This window comes from Eubalaena glacialis, chromosome 16 (assembly GCF_028564815.1).
Source record: "Eubalaena glacialis isolate mEubGla1 chromosome 16, mEubGla1.1.hap2.+ XY, whole genome shotgun sequence".
Lineage (NCBI taxonomy): Eukaryota > Metazoa > Chordata > Mammalia > Artiodactyla > Balaenidae > Eubalaena > Eubalaena glacialis.
The window spans coordinates 76,522,363-76,536,786 of NC_083731.1; the positions used below are offsets into that span (position 1 = coordinate 76,522,363).

Genomic DNA, 14,424 nt, shown 5'->3' on the forward strand with positions numbered 1-14,424 from the left:
GTTTTTTAAAAAGTGGAGAAAATCCGGAGGGATCACCATCTAGTATTATGACAAATTTGTGTAAGCAAATGAAACATTGGTTGGGATGTCATTCTGGCCTTTGTATTGGGAGTTCCCGACATCTTGCTAAGGTATAATTCGGATTATAGAGATATTAATGTATAATTCAGGAAAATAATTTAAGTGAGCCAGTGTAGCATAGTGTGAAGTTGTGGAAATCGGGGTCAGAATGCCCGAATTGGAATCCTACCTTCACCATATACTATTTGTGTAATCACTGGGCAAATTATTTTATTTCATCATTTCTCAGTTTCTTCATTTATAAAATAGAAATAAAAATATTGTTTGAGTTATTGCTTAGCTGAATGGCTATAGGGATTGGATGAAACAACAGATGTAAATTAATTAGAAGTGTGACGGCATCGTAGTAATCATTCATTAAATATTATCCGTTATTTTGCTTCTTCCTATCCAATACCTTCTCCCACTTATGTTCCTCTCATTGCTTTCAGTTTCTAATATTTTAGTTGATCCCTTAATTAATAAAAATAATGCCCTCTTTTATTTTTTATTGCTGAAATAGTTCTTCGGTAATGCAGTCAAAACGGGCATGTAAGTACACTACAGGAAGTTTTTAAGATGTCAGTAACTGGGCTTCCCTGGTGGTGCAGTGTTTGGGAATCCACCTGCCAATGCAGGGGACATGGGTTCGATCCCTGGACCAGGAAGATCCCACATGCCTCAGAGCAACTAAGCCCGAGTGCCATAACTACTGAGCCTGCGCTGTAGAGCCCGCGAGCCACAACTACTGAAGCCTGCGTGCCTAGAGCCCAGGCTCTGCAACAAGAGGCCCGTGCACCGCAAGGAAGAGTGGCCCCCACTGGCAGCGGCTAGAGAAAGCCCGTGTGCAGCAATGAAGACCCAACGCAGCCAAAAATAAATAAATAAAATTTAAAAAAACAAAAAACAAAAAAACTCTCAGCTACCACGCTACCAGAAAAACTAGTAGTCACATGAATAGACTCACAAACACACAAAGAAAGAAAGAAAGAAAGAAAGAGAGAAAGAAAAAGATGTCAGTAACTAATGCTTCAGATAAACAAACCTGGAAATTTCCAACATGCTGATTCCAATAAAACAACATCATGTAAAATAGGCCTAGGGAAGTAGCACACACACACCAACTTAATAAGCAGAGAGACCGTGCTTCATACTTAAATCCTTAATTTCTTTTAATGTTCATAAATCTTTAGAAATAGGTTAGGGCCTTGAGACATTTTTCTTGGGTTAGGGAGTTTTTGGAAACAATCCAGCATTTATAGAAGAGGAACATTCTTCAACAGTGGCAAGGATAAAAAGATTAACATCGCAAACAGGGATTTTGTAAAGAAGGCTTTGCATGTTAGGATTTACATTAAACAAACTAGCTATGTGTTTACCATTTTCCGTCTTTACTCCCCCTGTTCTTTTTAGCCCTTTTACTCCTACTGTCCTAGTGTCCTCACCTGGGCAAAATCAAATGTTTTGATTGTAAGAAATAAACACTTTGCCTTACTTTATACCAGAGGAGGTGTATCAGGAGAGAAAACAATCCAAGGGAAGAATCTTTATAAAACTGACCTTTTGACATGAGTCTTTCAATTTGTTTTGCTTCATGGAATTTGCCCACAACCAACCTTTCATGCATAAAAACTTCTGCTACTTTACAGGAATGAGAGAAGAACAAGATTTTGTGCATTATGAGGAGAACAGATCTGACTTCAGAGATTCATGGTAAGATTTGCCGCAGTTCATTCCACAGATAGGTTGCATTCATACCTATGCAATCCCATAAAGACAAAAAGAGCTCTTAATAAAGCAGGCCAGCTGCACAGACATTGTGGGCTAAATGTAGGGGTCGACAGACATGTATTATTTTATGCTATTAATATATTAGAAGGCAAGGTGGGTTCAGATACATTTTTAAAAGAGTTCTGTGCCCCAATCCATTCACTCTCTCAAGTGAATTTAGGCCTTAGACCACTTCCAGATTTCTAAGGAGAAAAATAAGAGTGTATTCCAAAGTCTTCTCCACTGGTATTATAAATCCGAATTCTGGAGGATCAGTTTCCTTGCCTTAGACTTACTAGTTTAGTTAGTCTTGCTACTGTCTAGTTAGTGGAAGAATAAGACCAAATCATATGAGATTTATTATGTAAGCTTTCTTCTATGGATGCTAAAATATTGTTTTCATTGTTAATTGATTATTCCACAGAAGAATGACTTTTAAAATTCCTTTTGCTTGAACCTTATTCCTTGCTTTTATTTCCTGATGTTTAGATGTTTAATGTCTGTCATCTGTTTCTTACTCCTTTTTTGTATATTTCTTTTTCTTTGACCAGTTCTCTACCCTCCCTTCATATTCATTTATTTATACTGATTCTAATTTTGCCATCTATTTTTATACCCTAAGTGCTGGCCAAGCTTCTTTCTTTTCCTCTTATCTAATCCATTAAGAAAGTATAATATTTAGCGGTAGTTAGTTTAGGTACAGAATTGCATTACAAATGCATTACATTATAAAATGTTTTCCTTCAAATTAGGAAAGAGAGGGGTATGTTTAAGATTGGGAAAATATTAGAAATTGTTTCATTTGAGTGTCAATGGAAGAAAATTTCTTTCAGAATCTGAATAATGGTGGCTTTCTAATTTTCTAACATTTCTCAATAGTGTGTTTGAATCCTGACACCCATTTTGTATTTGAGAGTTTAATAAGCAAATAATCAAAACTTAGTCATAAAGAATTTATATTCCTAGTAACTAATGAGTATTCAATAAATGTTTGAACTGAACTGAATTGTTTGTTGAAGTAAGAAAAGAAATTCCACAGGGTCAGTCTTCAAGTATACTACTCTCTTAGAGCTCTGGTTCAAGGTTCAATTGCAAATACTTGAGCTCAAATGGAATGATTAATGGCTCTCGTTGCATAAACAAATAAGCTAGGAATGCTGAACTATTACTTTAGGTACTCGCCTTAAAACCTATGAAAATAATGACCTGAAAGACTCTGTTGAAATTTTCTTACTTGGTTATTGTTTACATGTTACATCAAATGAATTAAAGAACATTTTCTTGATTATGACTTTCTGATTACAAAATATTGAAATATTTGTTTTTGTCTAAAATATTTGAAGATATAGTTTTCAATCCTTGTTAATACAAAGCTCTCTGAAATGGTTTTAAGCAAATTTATTTTTTAAAAAAAGTCCGTGGTCTCAGGACATTTCTCCTCTAGGATGCAATTACAGCAATCCTTTGTCACTAAAAATGAGGGGCTGAGATAGAAGCTTTATATAAAAGCACTAACATTGTCATTTAATGCATGCCTGGTATCAGAAAGAGTTCAGTCAGAGAAGCAGAAGCAGTAAGAGATATATATTAAGACAATTATTGCAAGGAATTGGCTTATGTAGTTGTGGGGATGGTAGGCAAGGGCCACATCGATAGGGCAGGCTGTCAGGACAGGCAGGCTGGAACTCTGGAGCGGAAGCTGCTGTCAACAGGTAGAGTTTCTTCTTTATGTAAGCTTCAGCTCTGCTCTTAAGGCCTTTCAACTGATTGAATCAGGCCCACCCAGATTATTTACTTAATGTCGACTGATTATGAACTTTAATCACATCTACAAAATACTTTCACAGCAACAACTAGATTAATGTTTGGTTGAATAATTGGGCATTGTAGCTCAGCCAAGTAGACCCATCAAAAGATGATTACACCCAGAAATACTTCAGTTTACTTTTAATGACCTGCCCCTTATTTATTGCCTTTTAGTGTGTTTTATTGTCCTTTTGCCTTTTTATAGTTCTATATTGGGTATTGATTTAAAAATGTAAGTTCTTTTTTCAGAAGGGCTTATTTTTCCCAATTAAGAACAGTTGTGGAAAGCCTGCTCTCTCTGCTCATAATACTATAACCCAGCTAGATAGCATGATCATTAACTCAGAATACATTCTTAAGTCTCTACTGAAGCCTTATGTCCCATTAGTCACTTTACAAGTAGAAATAAATGCAGAGTCAGTAACTGCTTTCTTGAGATTTATAACAAGAAAAAAAGTGAATATGAATACATACCTAAACTTAATAAATAAAATTTATCTCATACTTTTATAAAAGGATTTATGTGTATATTTAAAGAGTAATGAAGAAAGACTTGTATCCATTATATGTTTCTAGGAAGCATCTGGAGCTTATATTGTAAGTGGTCATCTAAAGTCATTCTGTCCTCAACCTTTATTGACTATTTACAATGTAGAGAAGTGGGCTCAAGATATTTGGGAATTTATAGACTAACTGGAAAGACAGATGGTATTCATTGGAAAGATAAATAAGAATGAACTCAAAGCCACATGCAAACAAGTCCAAGAAGAGATTTCTTATGTCATCATGAGGTTGTATTTGCAGTCGTGGTAAGAACTGAACAGCATAACAATAAGTAATGCAAACACACAGAGGTGTTTTGTTTGTTTTCAACTATAAAACATGCCATCTTCTTAGCAATATTAGAGGGCATTTATAATAAGCATTATTGTATCTACTAGTGGTGAGAGTCATCCAAGGGCAGAAGGTCAAAATTGTTACCCCCCATCAACTGTCAGCTAAGCACATTACAAAGGTTAGGACAAAAATCTTCTACACCAGTAGCATTTGTACCACAGTCCATTTGAGATCTCTGTGTCTCAGGAATTTGCTTAGAAATTCAAGACATTCTCATACAGCAGTTACTCGATGGATTCTATGATCTATTTTAATTCATGTAAGCACTGTTTTTATTAAGCAATTACTAATGCCTCATGCTTCACAAATTACACTCTGTTCCATTTTTAACTTGCCCCCAACACACACACACATAAACACACACACACACACGCATGTAGCATTTATACATGATTCTTCCTCCATTTTCCACATGACTTCCTCATAATCCCTGTATTTTCCTCCTTATATAGCACTCTGCTGAAATCTCATTTCTTCCATGAAGTATTTACTGTGAAGTCTGTATATAGCATTGTTCTATTATAAGGGTTTTATATTTGATATTAATTTTATTTTGGTTTGGTGACTCATTCATATAAATATAGTTATGTGCATTCTTTCTCTGATAAAAATAATAAGTGTTTTTTTTTTAAAGTAATTAATTAATTTATTTATTTTTGGCTGTGTTGGGTCTTCGTTTCTGTGCAAGTTGCGGCAAGCGGGGGGCCGCTCTTCATCGCAGTGCGCGAGCCTCTCACCATCGCGGCCTCTCTTGTTGCGGAGCACAGGCTCCAGACGCGCAGGCTCAGTAGTTGTGGCTCACGGGCCCAGCTGCTCCGCGGCATGTGGGATCTTCCCAGACTAGGGCTCGAACCCGTGTCCCCTGCATTGGCAGGCGGATTCTTAACCACTGCGCCACCAGGGAAGCCCAAAAATAATAAGTGTTTTTGGTGATGACGTTTTGGTATCTATTCCATGCTAAAAGTACTACTGTATTTACAGGGAAACTATTATCACAGAACTTATGATTAGCTTATGTATTGCTTGTGTATGTATTTAAATACCATTACCTTTGGGCAGAGACTGGATTTCCTGTATACTTGATATTGTAGGTTATAAATTAATATATAAGCATATAGACACCAATAATGATTAATATCAATTTCTATACATGGAAAGAAGAGGGAACTTTTGGGGGGGTGACAGAAATATTTGGTTAGAGTGTGGGTTACCTGGATGTATATATTTGTCAAAGTTCATCAAAAATTACATTTGGATTTTTGCATTTCACTACACATAAACTACACCTTAGTAAAAACTTATAAATATAAAAGAGCGAGATACTGGAATTGTTAAAGCAGAAAGGAGAGAAATCTTACCTGAATGTGTATTATTGAGGTGTTCCCAACTTTGCCATGGACCAAATTTGGAGAAACACTGGAAAGGAATTTTTCGATTAAAGTGGTGTGGCTTTTCAGTCTCCCATGCTGGCTTTGTTTTACTCTAAAAGTTTATTTGCTCTTGTCAACAGCAATATCAAATGGGGCTTTCTAAGTAGAGGAGATACATCCAGGATATGATGGAGGAAAGAAAATTGGATCCATGGGTTTTGATGTTTAGAATATGTTTATTTCATAAATAATATTTTTCAAAAGCATGGTGTCTAGTTGGCTGCATATAAAATCTAGCAAAATAGACATTTATAATGAGAAAGTATGTTTATAAAAATATGAACTTCTTACATTTGAAAATATTTTTATTAACATCCAAAACTAGGGCAGAGAAATGTTTGCCAAGAACATTTATAGCTAGAAGACATCATTTATCTTTATCCCTCTGCCTAGAATACTTTCTTCTCACTTTTCCTTCTGGCAAGTCCTTAATCATTCTTAAAGACACAGAAAATATTACTTTTTCTGTTAAATATCTTCTATTTTCCCTGAGGTAGCCACATCTTTCCTCCCCTCCAAATTCCCTCATCTTTATCAGAGAGCACATGTCATGTTTGTATGTAATTATGTTGGATCACCTTTGTTTCCCCAATTAAACAGCAAATTCTCAAAGGTAGACTGTATCCTATTTACCTCTTGTGTTACTACAGTTCTGTATATTGTGCTTGGGACACAGCAGATGGTTTAAAATATCTGTTAAGTTAATGAAAATTTTAGTTGAAAATATATTAAGGATGATTTTTACATTCTTTCTATCAACCAGCATTGACCAAAATAGAATGCCGCAAAACGATACATTTCTTGTGAAAAAGCTTGACATAAAAGGAGAAAGTGGATGTTTGGCTCTTGAGTCAGATTGTAAAAGAGCTCTTGATTGATAATTCAGTTCAAACACATATATTTCTCATGGTAAAAATATACCCTTTAAAAATATGTCATCTCGTTCTCTTGCCATTCTCCCCCTTGAACTCTGTGCTCTAAATCACCAGACTGAATTCAGAGGCTCTCATTCTTTCCTATGCTTGGCATGCTCTTCTCTGCTTAGGAAACATCCGCCCATCTTCAAGACTAAACTCAAATGTCTTCTCTTTTATAAATCCTTACTAGTCTACTCTGGAATACTTATCTGTATCTTCCTCTAACAGCCAGGAGTACTTGGATACATTTTTATAACAGCCTTGTCATTTGTGTTTATTTAATTATTCATTACTACTATCAGATGGTATCTCAAGGCTCAACAAATATTTGTTATGATTTTTTTTTTCCACACCGTGTGGCATGCTGGATCTTAGTTCCCCAGCCAGAGATCAAACCTGTGCCCGCTGCACTGAGAGCATGGAGTCTTAACCACTGGACCTCCAGGGAAGTCCCTGTTATGATTTGAAGAAAAGAGTTGATGGGCACTGGTTTCTACTCTCAATATGCAAACTAAATAACTAAGAGATAAAATTCACAGCAACGTGAATTCCCTCTCCATCTATATGAGCCTAAAAAAAAGCAAGAGATAAAACTTGAATATGATTATATAAACTAATGCTGATTGTTCTTTGGATTATAAAACCTTATCAATTTATTGTTGTATCACCAGGGCCTAGAACTGTACTTGATATATAGCACAAATCAATAAATAGTTATTGATTAATAAATATGTATGGCAGGTTATATCTGAGATTCTTAGGGATGATTTGTGTCATGATCTTGTTTGACATATTCCCATGACATGCAAATGGGTGTAATGTCTACGTGGCTGTCAGTTTTACCACTAGCCTGAAAATTTCACATGGGGGGGCACCATGCTTAGCTAAGTATTGACTCTCCAGCACTTATAGATGTTCATTAACTATTTTTTGAATATCGTTAAAGGCTGAAGTCCTAAGCATTTGCAGAATAGGGTATTATTTTGACGTAAAAGAAAAAAGTCCTACTTATATCTTTTATTGCAGTTATATAAATTTTCTTTTTAATAATGATTGGATTCATTAATAATCAAATTAATGAGCCCATTAAATGGTTTATTTGACATATTGAGGTAGGGATAATAATATTTTTAATCAAATATCTTGATATTCATATAATAAAATAAAACATGATATTTATATGTGTTATCTATAAGTAAATGTTTAGAACTTTTAGAAGTTGGGAGTTAATTCAATTCATCCAGAAAAATGTTTTTGTATAGCTCAATATCATGCTCATACATTCTTATGATTGAGTTAGAGAAAGGAATTTACTCAGTGGCAAATTTTACATTCAGAGTTGCAAAGAAAATGCCCTCCAAAACAAAATCAAAAATGTTACCTTTATCTTGAACGTTTTGAGTTTTCCTCTAATATGGATGTCATGGATAAATGTTATCTACACCTATTATGGCTACGCATTCTTTAAAAAATTGTTCTCTTGTTGATTCTGCTTTTAATTAACCTCATTGGAAAATAAGAAAGTTTCCATTTTGATTTTTCTGATCTAAGGAAGAAAGGAGAGGATCATATGGCTATATCTGGTAAGATCAGAAAGGAGAAATATGTTGAAGATAATTTAAAATATTTGTACCACATAGCCTTGATCTGTTGGAGTAAAGAAATCTGTTAAATTTAAATAAATTTATCTAAAATAGTGAATTTTAACTCTTCTGTGGAAAGGTAAGAGCAATCAGGTTTTGATTCTGAACCTCTTGGATGACGGCGGCAGAATCTAGAGCTTTGGGATGGCTTTGGATCACTTATTATTAAGAACATAAAATCCCTTCAGGTGAATAAGTCCATGTCCCCATGTTCCATAATGAACACATTAATCTAGATCAGCATTGTCCAATACAACTTTCTGTGATGATGGAAATGTTCTGTGTGTGATATACGTACCCCTGTGTTCGTTGCAGCATTACTCACAATAGCCAAGATATGGAAGCAACCTGAGTGTTCATCAACAGATGAATGGAAAAAGAAGATGTGATACACACACACACACACGCACACACACACACAGGAATATTACTCAGCCATTAAAAGAAAGAAATCTTGCCATTTGCAACAGCATGGATGGACGTAGAAGGTATTATGCTAAGTGAAATAAGTCAGAAAGAGAAAGACAAAAAGAATATGATTTCACATATATGTGGAATCTAAAAACCAAAACAAATGAACAAATAGAACAGAAACAGAGTCATAGACATGGAGAAGAAACAGGTGGTTGCCAGGGAGAGGGTGATGAGGGGATAAGAGAAATATGTTAAGAGGCACGAACTTCCAGTTACAAAATAAATAAGTCGCAGGTATGGTATGTACAGTGTGGGGAATGTATACAGTCAGTAATAATATACTATCTTTGTATGGTGACAGATGGTAACTAGACTTATCCTTTTGCCTAGAAGGACAAAGAGAATAAGCCAGTTAGCGTTTTCTCAGAGTCGACTGGGTTAAGTGGAGGGAGATTTTTCTTTCCTTACACAGGTTTTTCACCGCAGCCCCAGTTTTCATTTTCAGTGGCTCACTGCCTTGCCCGTGGAGCCTCGTGTCTGGCCTCACATTCTCCCGCAGCTCTGCCTTTGGGGAAGGCATGCTTGTCCTCTGCCTGGGTGGACGAAGAGCGGCTGTTCAGCTGCGTAGGGTGAGAGACAGAATCTGGGGGATAACTGCTCCTTTTGTGAACAGTTAGCCGAGCTTAGTTTTATTCTTAACTGCATCTTTACGTTCAGGTACATGGTCCCTCCAATTTCTGTGCTTTTTTGGGCTTCTGCAGCTCAGATGGCCTCGCTGCTGGCCTTTCTCTGCTGCCAACTCAGGTCCAGGCTCCCTCTATTCTGTTAAGTTCGTTCACTGGCTTCCCAGCTTCCAAAATTTGACTGCTGCCACATCGTCTCTACCATTTGTTCTTGGGCATTTATGCTCTTAAAAAAATCCCTTTATCATCATTTTCGTGAGTTTCAGGAGGGAATAGAAGAAAACACCTGTATTCAATCTACTGTTTCTCTCCTGTATTTTTCATAGTCATTCACTTAACCCTATATGTTATCTCATCAAGGACTCCTGCCTGGGCTTTAACCATGTTGAGTCTGGATCTCTGTCATCATTTTCCCAGCTCTCTACCTTTTTCTTCTATCTGATTCATTGACATACCCCTTTCTCAAGTGAATTTGGGCTATGCTCTTCCTTATAGAATGTGTCAGTGGGCTCCTAATTGACTTAAAAATAAAATTCTACTTAATGAACTCAAACATTATAATCCATGCTTCTGGATACATTGGCTCATTGTCATTAAAAAGAAAGAGAGAGAAAGAGAGAAAACAGGATTATTAGTTGCAATAGCCAAGGGGAAATATTGTGGCCTCAGAATCTACGTCTCCCTTCTCTCGTATATTCCATATAGTCTTTAGGCTTCACTGCAGTGAACTTTTGTAATTCTGTCACTTAAGTTGTATTTACTACCACCAAATATCTAACCAAAACCTATTCAATTAATTTAGCATTTTAGAAATCAGAGTTACGGAATATATTATTTTCACTGACTATTTTTTTATAGCTGAAATAGAAATGAAGCAGGTTTATCGATGACTGTCTAAAAGAAATAACTCAAATTTGGTTAAATTTTTACATTATAAGTGTCGACTAAAAAATTAAATGCACAACTAAAATTTGAGAGTTATGTTTTACTTGGCGAAAATTTTTATGACTTCAAGCCCGGGAGGCAGCATCTCAAGTAACCCTGAAAGAACTGCTCTGAAGAGGTGAAGGGAGAGCTCGGTTACATAGGAGTTTTGCAACAAAGGGCAGGTAGTAGGAACAAAAGATTACTGTTAATTAAAGAAAACTAGAAATTTCAAGTTAAGGAATTTAGTGCTTTTCTATGTGTGGGAAGATGCAAGAGTCTGGGCCCACTGAAATCATCCCTTTGGTATGCACTTCAGCTATCCGGGGCCAGTATCCTGTGTTTTCCCATCCTGAGTTTCCTCAGGGCTCACTGTGGGGAGTGGCTGAAGTCTGATGGCTGCTAGATGGCAGGTATTGTTTGTTTCCTTCCTGAGTTCCCTTAGGGCTCACCAGCTTACCTTCGGTGATGGCTGTAATCACTGATGACTGTGACATCCTTTGTTTAGTGATATGGCAGGCAATATTCCATATCTCATAAGGTATTTTATATTTTTTAGAGGGCAATAAATTCAAGTCAAATGTAAAATACCTATCTGGAGTTGTGATAACTATTTAATAACAATATATGGATTAAAAACTTTCTTATCCCCAAATCCAATACACTCAAATCATTCTTTAAAATGCACTGTATTCATAACAACATACGTTAAACATGAACTTATTTGCAAAGCAGAAATGGAGACACAGATGTAGAGAACAAACTTATGGATACCAAGGGGGGAAGGGGGAGGATGAATAGGGAGATTGGGATTGACATATATACACGGCTATGTATAAAATAGATAACTAATGAGGACCTACTGTATAGCAGAGGGAACTCTACTCAATGCCCTGTGGTGACCTAAATGGGAAGAAAATCTAAAAAGAGGGGATATATATATATATATTTAAAACTGGTTCACTTTGCTGTACAGCAGAAACGAACAGAACATTGTAAAGCAATTATACTCCAAAAAATTTTTTAAAAAAATAAGTGGTATTTTTTTTTATCGTATATAGGCTTTGCTTCATTTGGAATTGCACTTACACTTTTCTGTAATAAAGATAATCAATGTTTGTATCAAATGTCTTATCACTCAACCGTGTTAGAGTAGACACAAACATTATTTACCAAATACCTGCTGGGAACTATTCTGAACATGCATTTCCTGTATTACACACACCCTCAATGTTCTCAGCCACAAAAGTCTCATAATGTAGGGTTAAAGTTTAATAGGTCTTGCTGATAACATGCATTGATGGAGAGTGGCCTGACCTGCTCAACTTGTTCTTAATGACAAACCATTCAGAGCAGACATCCAGCCAGACTTCACCAGTCACCCAAAGAGCTGGACGAACACTGGCTTGCTTTTGTTGCTGTTGTTGTATGGGTTTTTTGGCCTCGCTGAGTGGCTTGTGGGATCTTAGTTCCCTGACCAAGGATCGAACCCCAGCCCCCTGCAGTGGAAGCGCAGAGCCCTAACCACTGGACTGCCAGGGAATTCCCTGGGATGTTTTCCTATTTACTAGCCACCGTGCTTCAGATGGGCAATCCCTTTGAACATTGTCGGAATCCCTTTAAGCAAAGTCTATGTAGGTATGTGTGAATTTAAGTTTATTACAAATTTCAAAGATTACAAAAAACTGTTATCTACTTATGTATCCTTATACAGCCTGGGCTTTTGATTTTACATGATTTCTAGAGGTTTATTTCAGCAATTACACCTAAGAAAAAAATTAGTTTTGCCTAGCTACCATTTATTTCTCTGATATATATTTATTTAAGCAGCCTTGTAAATTACTAGAAAAAATCCTGACTAGTAAATGTTGAGAACACAGCAGTGACAATGACAACCACAATAGAGCATATTACTATAGAACAAACACATGATAACTTGAAGATCTTGTCTACTAGTCCGTCATTAATTGTTTCTTGCTCTGAACACATTCTAAAGTAGCTTTCATCAAGGTTATCTAAGCATGGAGCCATTGACCATTTTTTCCTCACTACTAATTTCCATACAAGATTATGTTTAAATTTAAAATAGAATCGACTTAGGTTACATAATTTTAAAAGATTCTGTAGAACATGCCTAAACTTCCTCCTTGTAATGATTCTTTGAGAATAATCCTGAGATGTCTAAAAGATTTGCTTAAGGTGAGACCATGTGCACATCAGTGAACCAATGAAAAAGTACCACATGCACTGAGCATCACTTGGTACCAAGTAGTGGAGGTCTCTAAGGGGAAACAACAAATGGCTTCTTCCCCATCAAATTTCTGTACAAATTAAGATGTAGGCATAAAAGGAGAGTAAAACTGGCTTCATCACCAGGGAATAGCTTGCTTCTAGGTTTGCTCCCAAAGAAAAGAGGCAGGGCATGCTTGATTTTTTCTTACTAAACTTATCGATCTGATAAGTCTTTCCACTTGGGGCTGCCTAAGTAATGGGGCAGAGCAAGTCCAGATGTTCCCAGAAAATTCCCTAAGAATTTTCATGGAAAGTAAAGAGCGGGGGAAAGCATTTTCCCTAACACTAAGGATTGCGAGCACCAGCCTTTGCCCCACCCGCCTTGATTATTTATAATTAGAATCCACCACATGATTGCTGTTCTCTTTCTTTCTTTTTTTCCTTTCTAGTTCTTTCTTTCTAGGGGACCAGTAAAGTGTCATCTACTTAATATTTCTAAAAGCTTTGCCTCACATATAGGGGTTTGACAATATTCTTCTGTTTCTGTGTTGAAGGGTAAAGATGCTAAGCTGTCCTGTGATACCCTATGGTTGTAGTCTTTCCCACGTACTACAGGAAACGTACATCAATCTTCAGACGGTCCAACACCTTCATCAGATCCTCTAAGGCATACGCTATAGCAAAAGGTTAGAAACTACTGTCCTCTAGGGAAGGCAGTATCTTCCTGGAATCTTGATCAGTAAACATGGTTATTCTGTGTCTCCAAGAACAGACTGTCTTGGGAGAGTAAAACTCTGTCCTATTCCCCAGTTGATTTGCTGCTGTCATTTAACATGAGTGTCTTGGATTTATCTCAATCCTAATCACATCATATGTCCAAGATGCCTATAGATGTCTACACAGAAAATGGATAAATCTGCTTTGTCCTGGTTGGACCTTGTCTAAGACTTCTCTCTTATCCGGGGGATGTGCGTGGAGGGGCTTCTCCAAATTCTTAGCAACTTTCTTCCAAACCCTCCTTTTATGCTGCCATCTCTTTGACTCCAAACAGTCCTATATATTTGGATTTTTCAACCTAATGAGATTGAGGGTGGGCCTGGGGGTGTAAGGGGAAAGGATGACCTATAGAGGATGTACTTTTGCATGGCTATTTTTATTCAATGTATATTTCTTGGGCATCTGCTATGTGCCAGGCACTGCCCTAGGCTCTAGGGACATTAAGACAAATAAGACCCAAAGGTCACATTTAGTTTGGGAAGGGGTGGATTATAGACATTATCTAATTTTTCACGTTCTCATATTGGGTAAAGTCTGTAATATATTCCCAGGGAGTACAGAACCCAACAGAAAAGTTAAGAAATGGAAAACTGGAACTTTTCAACACTTAAGTAATTTTATCTATGAGGACATAGATAAAATCTTTCAAACTGGAGTCTGAAAATCTTATTTTCCCTTAGAGTAACCAGCAGACTAGTAAATGATAGACCTCAACTGAAATAAATGTCCTGAGGGGCTGATGCAAACGTTGTCTACTTTTGAAAACAGCAGGAGCAAGATCACCCTCTTCTGAATCTGTTTGTCATTTTTTTTTTTTTTTTTTAATGTGGACCATTTTTAGTCTTTATTGAGTTTGTTACAGTATTGCTTC

General features: G+C 36.5%; 1 long non-coding RNA gene across 2 annotated transcripts in view; it reads left to right on the forward strand.

Moving 5' to 3' along the window:
- The window catches only part of LOC133076497 (uncharacterized), a 106,940-nt gene that overhangs the window by 27,063 nt on the left and 65,453 nt on the right, over positions 1-14,424 (forward strand). For both annotated transcript variants that reach the window (XR_009697542.1, XR_009697543.1), the window contains exon 2: positions 1,710-1,773. This is a non-coding gene — a long non-coding RNA (uncharacterized LOC133076497). The remainder of the gene's footprint in view (positions 1-1,709; positions 1,774-14,424) is intronic.